Below are 20193 nucleotides of genomic sequence, written 5' to 3' on the forward strand. Positions count from 1 at the left end.
CAGGAACATACGTTTCTAAGTGTACGTTGCTATATACTGTATAATCAAAGATACGAGGGATAGGGGCGCCCTTAGCTCAGTTGGTAGGGTGTCCCCCCCCCCCCCCCCCCCTCCCCTCCCCTCCCGCCCCCAGGCCGGGCCCAGCAGCTGACCCGAGTTCGATTCCCGCCCGCGGTCGTTCTCTGCATGTCACTCCCCTCTCTGCCCCATTTCACCTCTGTCTCTCTGCACTGTCAACAAAGCATAAAAATGCAAAAAATATCTTTAAAAAAAGAAGATAGGAGGGATCTTCATTGTCAAACAGCTCAGCTCTCTTGCATCACATCAGCAAAGATGAAACCGACTGTAGCTCTTTGCGGGATGAATGAATTTCTAACTCATTGTGTGCTAGACTCCCACACAGTAAGAGCAGAGCACCTGTGTGGAGGCGTTGAACAGCATCACCGGCTTCTTCATTACTCAACACACTCACACACAGACAGCACCAATGACTAGAAGTAATTTGTCAGAGGACTCGTGGCCAAGGCCCTACAGTATCTGTAGGTGTGTGAACATGTGAGAATGGACAAAGAGATGAATGGTGGCTAACTAGATTTCCTGCCCAGTTGAGTCAATCCATAAGTACTACTAGTAGCTAGTGTGGTCTGGCTGTGCGAGACTGATTCATAGGCTAAGTAAATTGCAAGTCAGTAACTGAGGCTTTTAGTCTCAAGCAAGCCACGTTGTACAGCAATCCAGTCCAAGTCAGGGTTAGGGTTTATCAGACTCTATTCCGAGTCTCATATCACTGTGAAGTCAAGACGTAAAGGTGTAGTCAGTGATTCTGGAGAACGCTTGTTGTCAGAATCACTTTTATTACAGAGCCTAGGCTGTGGATTAACACCAGCTTTTCTTTTTCAGTGCACACACAGTACTGACAGGTAACGGGTCGTGAGGAGATTTTCACTGATTTTGACGAAAAATTGATTTTGACAACAAGCATTCTCCAGAATCACTGACTCTACCAGTAAGGGGGCCATGTCGAACCAGCGCTGGCCCTTTCTATGCTTTTTACAGTGCAAGAGAAAGTATCAGACTGAGGCTACTCCGCTGGATCAAACTGAGCAGTCGTTAAAACCAAGGGAAGGCCAGACTGTCTGATGGATTCTGCAGGGGATTGAGTGAGTGGAACAAAGAGTGAGACAGGTAACAGAGCCCTGGGGAAGGACTGTGACCGACTCGTTGTATCACTGGAAAGCAGACACCGCAGACTGAATATCAAGCGCCTGGACTGATTGAAGGAGGAGTGCTGTCAGTGAATGCATTTGATTAGTGGATGAAGTCAGAACTGACAGGCCAGCAGCATGCAGGAAAAAAAAGTTCAGTGGCTATGATGCTTGTGTTTTTGTGCCCAAATTGCTGTTTGGTTTGACATGATAAGAAGGTTGATCTTCGTCTTTTTTTTTTTAAATCAACAATATTACTATTTACTTACTTACTAGAGGTATACATTAGTCAACTTGCTAAAGCCTCATTGGACACATTTAAAGAAAGGGAGTGGGCGTGTATTGGAGAAGCACAAAACCAACTAAAATAAAATAGGAGAGAATGGGTTGAGAGAAAGTGAGCACCGCCAAAACCCTCAAACGGTAAACTACATCGCTGGCTTCATCACAAATTATCTCAACATAATAACATCACAGATATATAAGTTGCTAGGTAATGTCGAAACACTAAATCAGACTTAATGAATTTCTTCAGGAAGACCTCCCTGGTGGGTGATACTTTGGCTTTGTTGGAGACCTCCTCCTCCGGACATGTATTACCTGCAAAAATGCTCTTTACACAAGCCTAGTATTCTATCGTCTCTCCTGAGAGAGTTCTTGATCCAGGGCTAGTAAAGGATCAGACATTGGGATGCAGCTCACCCCCTCGCTGCTGTCTGAGTCGTAAATATCCCTCCATCTCCTTCCTCACTCTCTCTCTCCCTCTGTCTTTTCTCTCCGTCCTGACTTGACTCCGGACTGAGTGATTGACGTGACCGTGAGAGGCTCGCCCGACCATGAAGAGTAACGTGAAACTACACAGTGTCACAGTCCCCCGCTACGCTTGTCACAACCGCTAACACAATCAAAGAAGAACCATTCCACCAAATAGGTGAAAGGGGGGCGTAGGATGACAGTTAAATTTACCACGCTTGTCTTTCACACATGCAGAATGGCACTTGAGTGTTTGGTATTAAGGGCATAGATCTAAATAAGATACAAACACTCCTGGAAATGCATGTTATGTTTTCACGCATCACAGCTCTGCAAAGGACAGAAAATCTACAGCATGTCCATATTGGAAATAATATTGAACATAGAAATCTGATGAAGCAAGAGGAGATTATTTGACTTTTGAGCGTGCAAAATCAAACCAAAAGGGAACCAAATAAAATGTAAGCATTTAAGTGCTTTCTAGCAAGGTTCAGTCGATAGGAGATTGCTTTGTTTCAGACTGTGTTGTTTTCACAGAGGATATTTGATTCGTCCCCACACGTTTTTCTTCCTTCCTCCTTGTGATTCCGCACTAATTAAGTGAAATGAGGTACCGTGTGGAAAGACAACTTGCTTATTGTGTTGCATTACCAAAAAGAGAACGGGTGAAAAAAGGAAGTATGTAAAAATATGAAAAATTATCTCAACAAGGTTCCTGATCATTAGCACAAGAGATTTATTAGACTGCATATGGAGCTATGTTCCCTAACTGAGCTACACAAAAAAATTGATGTGCAAAAAAATGAATGCAACCTTTTCTTTGTCCTTCCAGTCTTTCAGATTTTAAAAGCCCCAGGCAAAACATTTGATCAAAGCCTCCATCTTTTGGCTTCTGTCTCACTGCCGCCAAATCCCTAGAACTGTTACATCTCACGGTGCGTCTCGGAAGCTGTCAGATGGAGTGATATGTAAAGTCTACACCTCTCTGGCTTGGCCATATTGATTATCGGACCACCGCCGCTCAATGAAGCCACAGTTACAGATAACAAGAACATAATCCTCTACGTAATAGCTGTCAAAGATCTAAATTTACACCAGGAATATGGGCAGGGAGACCTTTGATAATGTAGGCTATTTGGCCTCATCATTCAAAGATGTTATCATCACTAAATGGATGAAGCCTCAGAATTTCCTTTCAAAAGGGGGAGTCAGTGATTCCGGAGAATGCTTGTAGGCAAATTCAGTGAATATCTCATCACGATTCGCTACCTGGGCCGTACTGTGTGTCCGTGAAAACAATTTTGGTATCAATACACAGCCTATGCTCTATAAACATGGTATGTAGACAAAGGGTATGTAAACAGAGGGGCCACCGTAGCTAGCAACATGCACGTTTACAGAGCCTAAACTGTGCATTAACAGTGTTTTTTTTTGTTGTGCACACACAATATGGACAGGTAGCGGATCTTGAGGAGATATTCCCTGATATTGACAAAAAGTGATTTTGACAACAAGAGCTCTCCAGAATCGCTGACTCCACCTTTAAGAAAGATTGATTGAGACTCAACTAATGTTGTTTTGACTGCAGCTCTCGATTTAGACTCCCAGAGGCCGAGAGACAAGCGTCTTGTGTGTCTGCTCGGTGGTATAGCTCTCATTGCTGTGTGTACTCCAGGCGGGGATCCTTGGCAGGCCTTAGCGTAAGTGCACGGCTGTCTAATTCCCTGAAGCAGGGAGTCGTCAGAAGCAAGAGAGCTGTTACCATTGAGTAAAGTGATCTCCAACAGCGCCTCTAAAACGGCACAATGTTTAAGCAAAAACTCAGAGCTGCTCTAGGCCTTTCTTCTCCTTTGTCTACCATCTCTCTTTACTCCCACATTTCTTCTTTTTAATGTCATGTCATGCTTTCATCCGAATAAGTATCTTCCTCTCCCCCTTTCTCTTATCTCACACTTCAGGCTCCGAGTCCCTGAAACCAAAGAGGCTGTTTCAAAGGCAAAAAGACGAATGATTTGAAGATTAACAACCAACAAGTAAGCATGAAAACTCTGTCTGAATAATACATATGCATATTATAAATACATGAGTGTGTATATCTTTGCACATTTTAACATGTGCACGGACAATACATTCTACTGTACTGTTTTGTACTCAAATTACGTCAAGCAAGCGTTCACGTTTCAGACAAACAAAAACAAAACCAAAAAGTAATGCAGCCTTAATTTTTTTTACTAGGCCTGCATTGCATTTCGCCATTGGTAATACACACAACAAAAAAAACTGAGAAATTAGCATATAGTGTGCAATTTCCATTCATCATGCAAATGTCAGCTCACAAAAGAAAAAGGCAAGCTATTATTATGAATGAAGAGTGACATTTTATTAATGGGGAAATTGTCAAAAAAAGCATGTAAGCTGTACTTGAGCCCTGGAATAAAAATCAGACTAATGAAGTTGAGCAGAAGTACAGAACAAATTCAGAAGATAATTCAGGGTCATATGCTGATGGGCCGGCACAGTAGAATGAGTCAGTGTCCACTTTCCCTTATGTACTGTTGACCCCTTAAAGGTACATTACAGTGAAGAAATGCTAAAATTTTTGATTTTGTTCCCAAAACCAATGAGACTGAGATTAGATTTTTTTTTCATAAATTAAAAAATATTCACCGATATCATTGTCTATTTTACTATTTTTAACAAATAAAAAACTAAAAAGTTCAAATTATGTCCAAAACTTTTGATTGGCAGATATATTTGTGACCATGTACAGGTGTGGTTGAGTTTAGCATGACATGTGATTCCCTGTAAAGCCCTTGACATGGCGTGTCCTCCATCTGACAATCTGTCTGCAGCAGGTGTCACACCTGTCACACCTGACTCTCTGCCAATAAAGGTGACTGCTGACCTGTTGGCTGCTCAACTGCCCTTGAGGGCAAACTGCCACGCTTTAAGAGCAGAAAACAGAATGACTCAGCTGGTGAAGCTGTGCTTTTATAAAACGCTCAGCATGAGTCCAGCAACATTTCATTATTTTGGAGGTTGAATGACATATATGCTGAAGTTTTGCCTAACGTTGAGCATTAATATGAATTTATTCAAACCGCTCCAGGAGAAATTCTTGTGCGAATTTACACTTAGGCCTACTTTTTTAAAATCACAAATTGGAACCGAAAGAGAGGGGCGCCACATCTCTGAATAATATATATATACGTTTAGATAAAATCATTTTTTCAGCACAGAATGAAACTTGAAAGAAAATGCAAGAAAGCAAAGCAACATACATATTTTTGAGAGAAAGATGAAGAAGATTTTAGGCCCATCTCCACCAGCTACAAAGAGGGAGAAATATGCAGAGTGATCACTGAATAAATAATGAATCATTAAAAAAGAATCTGTACTAAAAGCGTGGCTGGAATTTGCCTGGTGAAACTTCAAATTCTGATTACGATTCATGAATATGCTTTGCTGCCTGTTTTAGATCACTGCTAAAACACTGAAAAACAGTTAGCAACCTCCATGGGACATCCCATCCAATCACATCTCACTGTTCAATCTGTTCTCTGCTCTGATTGGTGAGCCAGGCGTTATTTTTAGCTCCAGGTATTCAATAAGAGCGCCTCTCCAGACATTTTAAATTGAGACAAACAGACAAGCCAACACCACGGCAAAAATAGCATGACACAGCAGTAGCACTGCAACGCCAAGGGTGCTGTCAGCCAACATCTATCTTGCAGCCTCCCAGCAGGCTTCACAGCTAACACAAGGCCTGCCTCAACGCACTTTACCCTCTTACACCGAGCAGGTAAATCGTTAGAGAAAGCTAGCAATAGTTCACAGAGAGCAGGAATACAAGCACAAGCATTGAAACACTGAGTCAAGACTTTGAGTCCTGCAGAGAATTAGTGCACTGCAGCACGACTGCTGCTGCAACATTAAACTGAGAAGGAGCATTTGTCAAAGTGCTACAAGTCCCCTATGTGACGCCGTTCCTGAGAGGAGAGGAGAGGAGAGTTAGTGGCCTTAAGACTCTGTGACTCATCCATCGATAAAGGTCAACACCACTCACTGCCTGCACATCCAGACAAGCTCTGAAGAAAGGATGGATATACACATATACTAAAGAAGGACGCAGTCTAGCAGTTGAGCCGCGTGTCTAAATGATTCATGTCGTCTAACAAAGTATCATGCGTGAACATGAAGGCAGTTTAATTTGCCTCGAGGGCGAGAGATTAAAAATGTAGAGGTTACAGGATGACAAAACCCAGGGTTGTACCCTCTAGGCGTGATGGGCCCAGCTCTATACTCTTCTGGGTGTTAATGCAAAATAAGGCGCCCGGGGTTGCCACAAACACAGAGGGCATAACACCATGAACACGCGTAATCCCTTCAAACCAACATAACAGATGTAACAGGGGCGGGGCAATGTGCTTATTTCAACACGCGGCCGGTTGAGGGCAAAAACAAAACTCGGGGCTGTTTTGAGCGATTTCAAGTCTGACGTGTCTCAAGTTAACGTAATTACTGAAGATGCTGCAACATTTCATAGATCCTACAATACAATAGAGAAGAGGTTTCCCAACCTAGGGATCAGGGCCCCCTGTGGGGTCGAAGGCTGAATCAAATAGGTCACGAGCCGATTAACAAGCTTTGAACTAAAGAAAGAAAAGATTTCTCTAATTGTTGCTTTCTGTAGCAAAAAATACAGGAGATTTGAACAAATAATCTTAAATCTTGACCATTTTGACTGTGAGATGCCCAGAAAACCTGAATTAATTAACTTCTATGCTCAAATACTGTATTGTTTTACCTGTTAAGGCCTCTAGAAACGTTTCAAATTCACTGATGTAAGAAGGGAACATCACTCTTTGGTCGATAAACAACTCGCTGAGTGTCTTTTACAACTGAGACTCAAACGCGATCAAGGAAACAAAAGAATCTAAGGCAACCATAAAAAGGAAATAGCTCACTGATGAATCCCTTTTGTTCCAGAACAATAGTGTTATATGCATTTCAAGATGTAAGGGAAACAAAAATGTGACAATCACAATAGTCTTCGGAATTTACTCTTTTCCTGTATCATGATGATATTACTGAGAGTGTCTATGTACCGCACAGGAGCTCGGACAGGAAACAAAGCCCTTTGGTGCATTCAGGAATGTCCATGAGGTAGACCCAGAAATCCTGTGCTGCTGTGGACAAGAATTTGCATCTCGAAAGGAGGAAATACATTTTGTGTCCATTGTATCACTTCCTGTCCCTGGCAAACATACTACATACTACTTTGCAGAAATGGTAAAGCACGCACCTCGGACAATCCAGGAAGCTCCTCACTCTACACACGCACACATGCCTAATTTTAACCTCTTGACGCAGCCTCTTGTCCGGTGACAATGGCAGGAATGAGAAGCAGTAGGGAGGGAAGGATGTTTTTCGGAAGGGGGGAGGGGGGATGTATTGTACCTCGTTTCCTTGAGGGGTGCCATGGAGACTATGAGAGCCGGGCTGGGACGAGTATAGTGTAGCAACATACAACTACAGAATATGTCCCAAGTCCAAATAGTTTCCCGCCCGGGCGACGACCACGTGTCTAGAGAAGGAGGGCGAGAGAGATGTATGTATTGTTCTCCTCTCTCTCTTCCCCCTCCTCTACTCCACCCCCCACATTACTAGTGAGACGGATTAACTCCAAGAGCTGCTAGTCCTGAGAGTGTGTCTGGCTCACTGTAGGAACACAGACACACACAGACACACATACACACAGACACACAGACACACACACACACACAGATATCATGGCATCAATTAGGGCCTCCTCTTTGTGATGGGGGCTGACAGACGATGGCAGATGCACTCATGACAAGGACAATTGGCCTGAAACTGGGGAATTTACTCACGGATGAGCAGCAGAGTTCTCCAAACACACTATATAGGCCTAATACACCAATTACCAAGAGGCTTAATAGCATGTGATGCAACACACACACACACACACACACACAGTGAAAAACTTGACAGAAAAAGGAGCAGCTGTAATGACCCTGGGCCTATGGGACTGATGTATACCTGGAGATGACAGAAGATATGAGGGTATCGGGAGCTGACAGAGTTGACATTTAAAAAGTGACATCCTACTGCGGCCGGTCCAGTGGGAGTCCAGTTAGAGTGGAGGAGGTGTTGCAGGGGGCACAGAGTTGTGACACATGATTGGGATGAATATCACGGAGCAGACAGCACCCTGCGGTGAAAGTCATGTTGTCAGGGAAGCAACAAACATCCGTCGGGATGTAAGGGAATTGGAAGAGTTTGAGGGGAATCTTGATTTCCAAAGGCTGGAAAAACAGAAGTATCAAACAAACAAGCACTATGTGTGAAGAAATATCTCTAGAATATAAAAATATATATATATATATATATATATACTGTATATATATATACTTTGAATAATTTATCAACTATAAAGTGAGAACAAGTGATCAACATTGTGTGGCATTTCTTTAAAATGATCTTTGTAGTAAAACGAAATACCTCTGATAGTGTCCAAATGTAATACATGTCAAACCCTTTCCATAACTCACACTTATGATTATTCTGTCAAATTGATACAATTGATGGCTGTACTACGATATTTTAAAATATTCATGAATCTATGTGGTATTTTAATGATTAATTAATTATTTATTCAGAAAATAAGTGAAAAACTGCAATCACAAGGGGGTTTCTTCAAATAGCTTGATCTTAGGGCGTTAGCAGCATGCTATGGACTTATGGAAAATAACAAACTGTCAACAAATCAATAACTCCAGCACTATAAGTTCAAAGCGCTAAGCTACATGAAAACAACTCATCTGCAGCACTACCTTGGAAACCTTCAAAGATTGTGATTGATCATTGTTGTCAACGGCTGAAACCATCAATGAGAAACAGGCATTAATATCCTGTGGCGTCCAAAAATAATCCTTCGCCTGTGAAAACTGGGCCACGCCGTTGATAATTGCTGTCCTTTTCACAGCCCCGGGCCGGCTGAACCGCTGTGAGCAAAAGATAATTATTCTGCATGAGTTTGGAAGTCTTCTTAGGACACTGAGAAAAAAAACCTCTCTTTCGTAACTCTAACACACCTAAACGGGAAGCACACGGGCTTGGAAGAGGATTGATGTGTTTATATTGAGCAACAGCACAATGGCGGTTAATTGTTCTGAGAATTGCACAAGCCTGACGCAAGAGGATCAGGACAGATCAGGTGCATACGGCTTCTCAGAAGGATCTAACTTCAAAACTAAATGCATTTAGTAAACAAAGTTATTCCTCCCTCGAAGTTTGGAGAATATGATGTTCTCATAAGGATCCTAAAGCTTGGATTACTGTCATAGCGTGCAACATCCATCAGATATATCTCTCGCAGATGCATTTTCTGAAAAATAATGAAGCAATCAGTGCAACTACTCAGCACAGTAATTACCAACGCCTGCCCGGACACTCACAGGCAGCATCTCAGAGTATGTGTGTGTGTGTGTGTGCGCATGTGTCTTTTTAAAAATGCTTGCAGGAGAAAAATGTCACACCAATAGACGTTTAATTACCAGTGGATGGAGGGCTTTGGTTTGCCTGTGCCATCACTCATGGCTGAATTAATGAATAGGTAAACAGTGGGGGGAACAAGCCACAATGACATGGTTTGGATGAGGTCTGTGACACACACACAACACACACACACACACACACACACACACACACACACACACACACACACACACACACACACACACACACACACACACACACACAGAGCAGTGTTTCATGTTATGGATGAAGTGGTGGTTGAAACGCCTTGCTAGGGTGGAGATGGGGCTTAGAAGAGCTGAGCTTGTGGGTGGGTGGTTGGGTGATTTGTTTGGTGAGCTTCACATCCATGATTAAGTGATGAAGCCCAGATGATACACCCATACGCCCCCTTTTGTTCTTCCATCAAACACGTAACAACATGAAGAACATAATAACTGTATTTCATCAGAAAGGTCCATTGAGATACCATAAATCTAAGTCTCCCCACGCCCCTCCACTGACAAAATAAATGTAGATTAAAGGGGGGGAAAAAGTGTCTTACAGTAAGATGTTTTGCCAATGTTGAGCTGATTTAATGCTTCCGGACATAGATTCAGAACAATCTTACAAATGATATTCCCAATGTTGATGATGGAGGGTGAAAGTCTTACAGTTTTTCTCAGTTGCTTTGGTGCTTTTCTCAGATCAGAATGAAAATTCTCATAACTATTAATTCAACCTCCGCAACATTTAGTCATTTGAGCACATCATAGTAGCAATTTCTCCTTCCTCTGAACAAATTGCAAATGCTTTTGGACATGTATCAGTTGCTTTCATACAATTCTCTGCTGTTTTATAACATTGTCATTTGCTTATGTCATGTCAGTCAAAATGAACTATACTTATGGATGCTGAATAGTCTTTCCCAATAAAACTAATAGTCTTCATTTCATTGCTTGAGTCATTACATACAAAATTGTTGAACTAGTTATCAAATTCTATCAAGCAAATTTTATACCTTTTCTTTATCATAGATACTTTCCTCGCTGCATTGCAAGGGATAATATCCGTTGTGATGTAGATGAAAATATGTGGCCAGACAAACAGGAACATCTGTATGTGCCAGAAAGATTTACCTATATATGTTCAGTTACAATATGTCCTGTTATATTGTTCACATTTGTGCACAGCTCTACCAAAAGGGTGTTTTTTTATGTTAGTTCTAAATAAGAGACTGAAGTGTATTTTTCTTTTGCACAATGCTGTAGAATTGCAAAGAGCATATACAGTAAAAATGTGAAACATACATATTCAGTGTCTTGTACTCACTTACTCCCCTAACTACAGCAATGTGTAACTTTACTGTAGTTTTCAAATGGCTGTACAAATAGTGTATAGTGCTGTCTTGAGCATTTTCAGGTAGTGTCACCGAGTTCTGACCTTTTTTTTGCATTGGAAAACACTGAGAGAATAAACTGTCATAATGAAAACATGACAAAGCCATTTGACTATCTTGTTCATAAACGATGGTGTCAAGACTTCTCATTTTGATGACACTGGCAGTTTCATTGACATGAATACTTGCTTTTGAGGAATAGACTATCCATTTTGAGCAAGTGACGTACTTTTGCAGGTTATCCACTAGGTTTTGCAGTTTGCACTAATTGTTTTGAGAAATGCACTAACTGCTGCATCTAATTTGATGTCCAATCCAACATTACTTAATATTTTCCGGTACAAACATGTCTTAAACTAGACATGTTTGGGGTTGACACCGCCATGAAGCAGAGCTGGAGAGAGACAAAACCCCACCATCGAAAAAAAACAAAAAAAAACGGTGCCAGACAAAATGAATGTCAATGGCATTCCAGCAGCCTGTTTACGGCTATCGTGGTTAAATGTCAAGCGCTTGGCCCCCGCGGGGAGACATCATCACGGGCTGAGAGAGCATTCTGCAGGTGCCTCTCTCTCCATCACTCTGCTGCTGCCTCTCTCTACTGTGTTGTGTTGGTCATGGGACAATACGTCGGGATGAGCAGCGGAAGCTATTATTAGTGTATAGGAGTAAAGAATGGAGTGAGTGTCCAGGGGGAGTCGGCCAAACCTCACCGACAATATTTTAAGAGTTGCTGTGGTGACGGTTTCTGCAAAAGATGACTTATAGCAGCAGACAAGAAAACAGATAGATAGATAGATAGATAGATAGATAGATAGATAGATAGATAGATAGATAGATAGATAGATAGATAGATAGATAGATAGATAGATAGATAGATAGATAGATAGATAGATAGATAGATAGATAGATAGATAGATAGATAGATAGATAGATAGATAGATAGATAGATAGATAGATAGATAGATAGATAGATAGATAGATAGATAGATAGATAGATAGATAGATAGATAAGCATACTTATTTTATATAATTTATCCCCAAAGGAAGGGTGTTATTGATCCTCTCCAAATCTTAGCAAGAAAGCAAATAAGCAAAGTAAGGATTCTTTTGAGGTCAAATTTGCTAACACACTGGTCCCTTAAGTCTGCGTCTACATTGGCAAAGGAATCATAAAAAAGCGATGGAATAACTGCAACAGCACCAAACGCATAAACTCTCATTACAGTGTCAGGGGGGGAGAGAAAAATCATTGCAGTTACCACAGCATGTTTGACATATCGTATATATATACCACGGCGGGCTGCGGTGTTTTTACAGCACAAACAGCCGGCGCAAGCGAACAGTGTGTCCAATTTATTTGCAGCTTCTGACAAACCCAAAACGTCAAGTCATCTCTTCTCCCCAAAGGACACTCTTCTCTTCAGTAGAGAGAGATAGAGAGATAGAGAGAGAGAGAGAGAGAGAGAGAGAGAGAGAGAGAGAGAGAGAGAGAGAGAGAGAGAGAGAAGAGAAAGAGAAAGAGAAAGAGGGGGGGGGTCATTCCAACAGTTACAGCAGCAGTTTCATTCACAGCATCGTTCACAGCAGTGCCACTCTCTCCGTACATATGTGATAATCTGGGTGCGAACAAGGATCTGGTGGTTTAGTGGATGAACCATGTTGTGTCAGTATAATTATAGACGCTGGAGGACACTTTTAATTCCAGGTGCTTTGTTTGACAGAATGCCAGACGTCTGCCCAGTAGATTTTTTTGTGTTGTTGCCATGTTGCTCCTTTCTCCTGCCAACGCTGCACTGGCTCCAGCACCAATGTCCTCCCTGCACGACGAAAAATGCAACAGTCTCCATGGTGATGAAGCTGCCAAAAAACGCCATCCAATGCCACCACTACCAATTGCCACAAACTCATTCACACACACATACCAGGGCGAAATCCCACTGTGTCATTCTGCAATTTTTTTCTCTCTGTGTATAGAAATTAATTTGCGTGGACAACACCTCGCTCCGTCGTATTCAGTATTAATGCAGTCTCAGATTACCAGACAGCTCTGCAGCCCCCTGGGGCCCCGCGAATCTCAAAGACTGGAGAGCGAGACGGAGAATGGGAGCACATTTTCATATAAACGGCCCTCTAATTGGGCTCATATTTGAGGAGTTCTCCCTGAGGTTGTTAATCCAATGATTACAATAAAATGTCAGCTCCCATGACACCTCTGGCAAAAAAAGACATCAGAAGCGCACGTAATCACCATTCTGACTTGCACACAAGCATGTCATGTAGCCTAGGAAAAAAACTTAAAGGGGGAGTCTGATTCTTGAAAATGCTTTCTATAGAATCACTGACTCCACCTTTAACATGTGCTTTTGCTATGAAGAGCATTTTAGCAGGAAGCGTACCTCACTGTCACAGTCTGATGAACCCCTCTCCTTCCTCCATCATCCTATATATATTTACTGTTACCTCATGTGACCTCGCCGAGGACTTGGCTCCCGCCTCGCCAAGCGCAGTAGAAGGGGAACGTCAGCCCCACTACTCCTCAGCCCATCAATCAGGCTCTCCAGCAGCCATGAAATGAGCCATATGCGGCATGGGCAGGGCACAGACACAAAACAATGGTTTTTATATACTCCAGAGCTCCAGATATTCTCTCCCTGGCATTCACAGTGGTGCAACTTGGCCTGAAATAGCTCAAACGAAGGCAGGGTAAATGACAAAAATCAAACGCTGGTTTCAGCAAGGTGATTACAAATGCAGAGTAAGTGCTCGTTTTTGTAATCAGGAAAAGGGAAACGTTTCGATTTAGGTTGCAGGGTAAAGCAGAGATGACCAAGCATTTAAGACAAGATATGGGAGTCACCCCATCCACCCCCCCCTACCCCCACCCTCACCTCAATCCTCCACAACAATTAGCTGCTGACAGTGACACAGAGCGCAATAATAAGCTCCAGCGTCACGACGGCTCTCCTCAGTCCCCAGCATATGGTGCCACTTTAATCTGCAGCCTCTATCAGATGAGTCTGGCTCGTAGATGAGGTTTGACTCGAACTGAGTGCATGCTCGAAAGCTAGTAGCGTGGCTAGACACATAGGAAATAGCCTGTGAATGCAATTTCGCTGGATCCAAAAAGTAGGCCTGACAAGTATTTACAAATCATAAATGAAAGGATCTTTAGACTTTTTGGGTTTAGCGGTGGAAGTTCAGCGCTGAAAGAACAAATATCCAGATTGAAGAAGTTGCCAGGGAAACCAGAGACTAAAGCTGCTTTTTTTGGGGGTTTCTGTTTACTTGATAGGAGAGCACTTTTCTGGGTAAGAGAGTGGCGATTTGCCTTATCACAAACTAGGGTCACAACCTGTCGTCCATTAGAGGCTCTGAGTAATCCACATTTAAGTGAACCTAGCCCGAGATCCCGTAATCATCCGGCTGACACCTGCTAGCATTGTCCCCCTCAATCACGTGGGGGCTGGCTGCCGGGGCTGGGTAACGTTTTGCCCCCCCCTGGATGACTTCTCCCACCAGGCCTTCTCATAATCCTCTTACACCCAGTGCAATAAAAAAAAATTGACAAATGATCCTAAAACACAAGCCCTCTGTTTCCCAAGGAGTTTCTTTGTTTCACTTTTCACACCACAAAGTTGAAACCTAACTTAAGCTTGGACCTCTTGCCTGAGAATTTTTGACATTTCTTTTTAATTTAAAGACTTGAGTTAAGCCCAACCTTGTGACTTCTTTATACAAAAAGGCACCCGAGATTTGTTAAGCATTTGCACTTTCAGAGCATAGGCTAATAACGTATACCGAAAAACTTTTAATATATCCACATGTTTATGTTGATTTATTGCCTGATTATAAAATATTAATGCAACGGACTACATCTATCGTCTAGCTTTCCTTATTATTATTTTTTTTTTTTAAGATATTTTTTGGGGCATTTTTATGGTTTATTTGATAGTTCAGAGAGACAGAGGTGAAACGGGGCAGAGAGGGGAGTGACATGCAGAGAACGACCGCGGGTGGGAATCGAACCCGGGTCTGCTGCTGGGCCCGGCCCGGGAGGGGGACGCCTTACCGACTGAGCTAAAGGCGCCCCTCGTCTAGCTTTCCTACTTACAGATGCATTAGGAACTATGCTACAGACTTCATCCAGTTGTTTGACGTAAACTGGTAAAATCTTTGATCACAAAGCAGCTAGCAGTTCTTCTGGCAGCGCTTTCATCAGCATGCTGCTAACATGCTCACAGTGACGATGCTAAAATAATGATGTTCAGCAAGCATAATGCCTACCATGATCACATTTTAGCTCAGTTTGTTAATTTGCTAACACAGAGACACAGAGTACATATGAGACTGATGGGAAAATACACTTTTGCTGTGGTTGGGGACTCCCAACACAAACGGCTAGAACAAAATGCGCATTGCATCACTCCTGCTCCAATCACAACGGCAATGAAATCTAATTTCATCACTTCAACCAACAAAATAACAAGATCAAAGTGATAAGAACACTGAAAACGCCATCATTTTGCTTAAGCTTGAGTGTGTAGAAAGCTACAGGCTCCAGCTTTAACTCAAACCCCCTTTTTATCTCTAAGCTAAAATCAAGCCTTTGTCCGAACCGTAAATTCTCTGAGGGATCTACTTCACGTGTTCCTCAGCCTGCTGTATAAGGTCCGTCACATTCTCCTAAAAAATATCTGCAGCAACGCTCAAAAATCGCCTTACGTAAACACATTTAGTGCGGATATTTCCTGAGAAGGATCTCATTGGGCCGTTTTGGCCCCTTGGGTCCCTCTGGGCACAGAGGGTGACCATCAGTGGGTGGAGGTGCAGATTGGAGTGGCATGGCTGCAGCCGAGGAATGTGAGGAATTCCCCTTGTAAACACCTCATGCTCGGACGGTCATCGCACTCTTATCTCCCCGTGCCCATCATGGCCCCCTTTAATCATGGAAATGGCTAGTTATTCATTACCAACGGTCCCCCTTCATCTGCTGTGTGCGTTTCCTGTGGCCTCTGCGTGGCCAGGGCAGGTGGGGTTGCTTCCACTAAAGTCTTTTGTTTACCTGAGGCACCGCTGCATAGTATTTCATTCTCTCCGATACCCCCCAATGTGCAAACGGAGCCTGTTCTGATACCACTGTTTTCAGTACAATGGCTTCCAAATGTCAACAACTTCAAAAGAGAGGTTTTTTTTCCCTGCACGACTTACCCAGGCTCCTTCTGGCCCAATGGGAACAGTCTTTATTTGATAGGATCATAAGCGGCTTGGTTTTGGGGGTGGGGGGGTATTTATTTTTTCATCTAGGTTGAATAGCACGGCTTTCGCTTTTCAGCGTGGCACCTCCCCCCGTGGCTCCTGTACTGTATATGAGCCCCCTCTCGGCTTTAATGAAAGTCATTCGAAAAGCAGCTGAAGGCCTTTGTTAATACTGCACATGGCATTTAGAAAACACAGGCACAGGCTGGCTTTATTTCCCCCTTTTTGCTTTGGCGAAATCCTGTTTTTGCAAATTGCTGTTTTGGCCGCGCAGGAGGAAAGTGCGAAGTCCATCCTAAGCACATACTGTGTAGCATTGAGGGGCCTGTGGGGGGTTACATTCCACCTCATGGTGTACCATTCTCTACCAGTCATGAGGGACAAGTACTTCGTATGAAACCCGCTCACACCGCCATGACCACATTCCCCAACAGTTTCCCATCGGTTCAGTAACCAGACTTTCCCTTTTCCTGGAACATGGTTTGTTTAAGGTTCCTCTGGATGGGATAGCCGATCTTTTCCGGGTGTTTTCCAGTGTTCATGTAGACTTCCTGACATTGGTGGTGATAAGAGAGCAGCTGTGGAGATTGTTCAGCCTTTGCCCTCTGAAAATCCTCCCAAACGTTTACAATAGATATTGCACCATATAGGAAGGTGTTGAAATGACTGACACACACTTTGGCCTCCATCCTAAAGAACAATATCAGAAAGAATTGGCAGGATATCCTTGTGATAACCTAAAAAGAAAAATCCTCTAAATTAAGATGGAAAATGTCTTCTTTATGTCAGACATCCGGGCTTGACTTTATGAGCTTTTCATGACAATTTTTGGGGAGTTTTTCTCTTAACCAATTCAAGGGGGAAATCTCTATTATATGTTTCTGATCATTTGAGATCTGATGATCTTATTGATAGCAATATAGTTTGTGATGCATTTTTGTCAACTAATTGATTGTTCACCTCCTTGTCTCTGCACTAGATTTGCGAATAAAGACTGGACTACAACTTGACCCAAGATGAACTACAAAACCAATCCATTCAGTGTTGTTTGAAGAGGAATCTATGGAACACATTGTATTTATGTACCAAGCTCTATATGGTACAAAGCTATATTGAATAAATGAGTTTGCAGCATTGCATGGTATAGGCCGATCTCTATTGACATAAAACCGGTTCCTTATCATCGCGCCCAAATAATAAATGTCCTCATTAGTGATAAGTGCTTTGCTCATATGTTCTGTAATACCTATTCATGGTATCACAGCATGTCCCTTTGCCCCGGGGAAGCTGTCAGCTACAGATGTCAATCCCCCCGCTGACCTCTCTCCCTCTCCCTCCCCCCACCCCAAAGCACACACATGGCACTGGAGGATTGTCCCCCCAGAACAAAGGGACGGGGGGGGGGGGGGGGGTTCTCTGTACAGAACAGGCAACCAAACATTCCTGTCACAATGGAGAGAGTGGCCGACAGGTTCAATTAGAACACACTTTAAACTGTGGCCTATACGGTCCCACTGTGCTCAGAAACAAAAGCTGGAGCTTCACACTCCAATGGGGTCTATGGTGGTGCCGGTTCATTCGCGGTGGTCTGACGTTTTAAGAGAGTTTCTTCTATTATCTGCTTTTGTTGCTGCCATGTTGCCAGATAAATAAATAAACCACTTGAAGGGCACTAAGGGCAGAGGTCTTCAGGCTGCAAGATAGACTGCTTTCGCTTGCCTCAAAAACTTTAGTTGGACAAGGAAACTAGCAATAGCACTACCACTGTTGTAAATAAACCATCAGCCAATGCAAGAGATCTTTAACCTTTAGTTATCCAAGAATTAAAAAAAGACAAGAAGAATAAAGAATAAAAAAGTGTCATCAAAAGTCTAAAAAAAACATTTCAGAAAATATTTACTTAATTGCCCATGATAATAAGACTGTCAAGAAACACTGAAACAATGTTAAATTATACACAGAACATGATCAGAGCACACAGTATCGTCCAGTAAGCTTTGAAGGAGCTGACCAGCAGCAGATGGTCATCTTCTGGTGTTGGCATGTTTCTGTCATGAAACCAACACACATCTCTACTCCATTCAATGCAATACACGATGCAGCAGCATTGACAGTGATGTGTGTGGCACTGCCTGGAAACCTTTACCCAGGATTTGAACTAATCGGATGCTAAACCCAGTCAAAAGCCTACGCTGAGGTATTGAGAGAGCAGCCAATTAAACACACAGCACCTGCAGGCTCAAGAGTGGAGGGTGATCGGTCTGATCTGAAGAAGTAGAGAGATAAACTGATGTAGGCTACTTACCTATTGAACAAGGTGCGTCGTAACGTCGGGTACTTGGCGTATCCGAGAGAAATGAGCACCCAAAGCAGCCGCCGTGTCACACTTCACAGCATCCAGGCGCACATGTTGCCAGTCCACACCAACCAGAAATGTCACAATCATGAGCAGTTACAAGAGCCAGGAGAGGACCGTGTGTGTTTGTGTACCGTGGCACAGCGTGTCCAAAGCGCCGGGATGAGATGCGTAGCCTATAGGGCGCCACCCTTCGCTGGACCTCAGGGTCTCTGCGTCCACCTTTCCTCTCTCAGCCTTACTGCCACAAATACTAGCGGGACATGAAGCTAAAACTCCCCGCTTAGAGACAGCGTGATGCGCGGTCCCCGGTGATGGAACTGAGTGGTCGCTCGATGGTGCGTGGTGCGCAATTAAGAGGCGCGCAGGACGCCGCCGGTGCCACCCACTAAAGGAGGATTTCGTGGTGAGCGTACGGGCAGGGAATTTTAATGAGGACTGCTGCAGAGTCGCGTTCTCCCGCTCTCTCTCTCCCTCTCTACGTGCTGAAATCCACTGTCCCGACAAGAAAAGCTTAAAGTTTACCGGAGGGGAGGGGGCGATGGAACACACAACTCTTGGCCATCCGCCAGTCAGCATAGTGGGAGATTAGCCCACCACCTCTACGGGACACCTGTTGACCCAAAACAGTTCAGACATCCCCGAACCATTCAAATGATTTAAATCCTTTCTGCTGTTTTTTCTTGCTCATGCTATAGAAAAGACGAGTTGACATTAACAGCGGGGTGGTTGGTAGGCAAGATTTTAGAGCAGTTGGTACACATTCATTCACAGCGTTATGTCTATAAATCCCTCAAATCATAACGATGTGAAGCTATTTGAAATGCCAAAATCTGCCTTTTTTTTAGAAGCTTGATCATATAAAACCAGTTAATCAGACATTATTTGGTCCCCAGAATCATATTTTCTAACAAAGTTAACCAATAAAAACCTTGAATGAAATATAGCTATTTCTCAAAATCATACTTTCTGATAGTAAACGAGTGGGAGAAACTATTAGGGAGGATAATCTTGATATAATTTTGCTTCATATATCCAAGATAATAATGACTGAAATTGCAGATAATAAATGCCCTGCAGGCTAAACTAGGCTTCTTTAACTATCTTCTTTTTAATATTTTATCTGTCGATTAAATCATGGTTTTTACTAAAAAATTTAGTTTGAGATGTACAAAAATAGACACACATTAAAACCATTTCACAAGACTTTTGATCAGTCTGGTATAGAGTGCTTCATGCTCAGTGGTTCTCAATTTGGGGGTTGGGGTCCTTTGAAGGGGCCAGAAGATAAATCTGGGGTCGCGAGAATATTACCAAGGTAGGAACAGTGATTTTATTTCCCTCCCTTGTAGTATTACCTCTTCAGGTCTCAAATGGAACAAGCTGAACCTCCACCAGTGACCTCACGGTGGCCCCTTGCTTTGCTGGAGGCCCCTAGAGGCCCCTGTAGTCTGAGTCATGTTCCTCTGTCAGTACAGCTCTTCCTCCTCTAATCCCACACCCTCTCAAACAGCAGCTCAGGCCTGGATCTATGGGGAAGCCGTCAGCTGGTCCTATATATTATGAGGTTAAACCACTTATCCGTCCATATGGGAGGGAACAGGGGCATCTTACCTCAGCTGGCACCCTGGTACGAGGCGCCACAATGAAGCACCAAAAGGCCTGAATCAACACCGGGTAAA

The sequence above is a fragment of the Ammodytes marinus genome (assembly GCF_949987685.1).
Source record: "Ammodytes marinus genome assembly, chromosome: 21".
Lineage (NCBI taxonomy): Eukaryota > Metazoa > Chordata > Actinopteri > Uranoscopiformes > Ammodytidae > Ammodytes > Ammodytes marinus.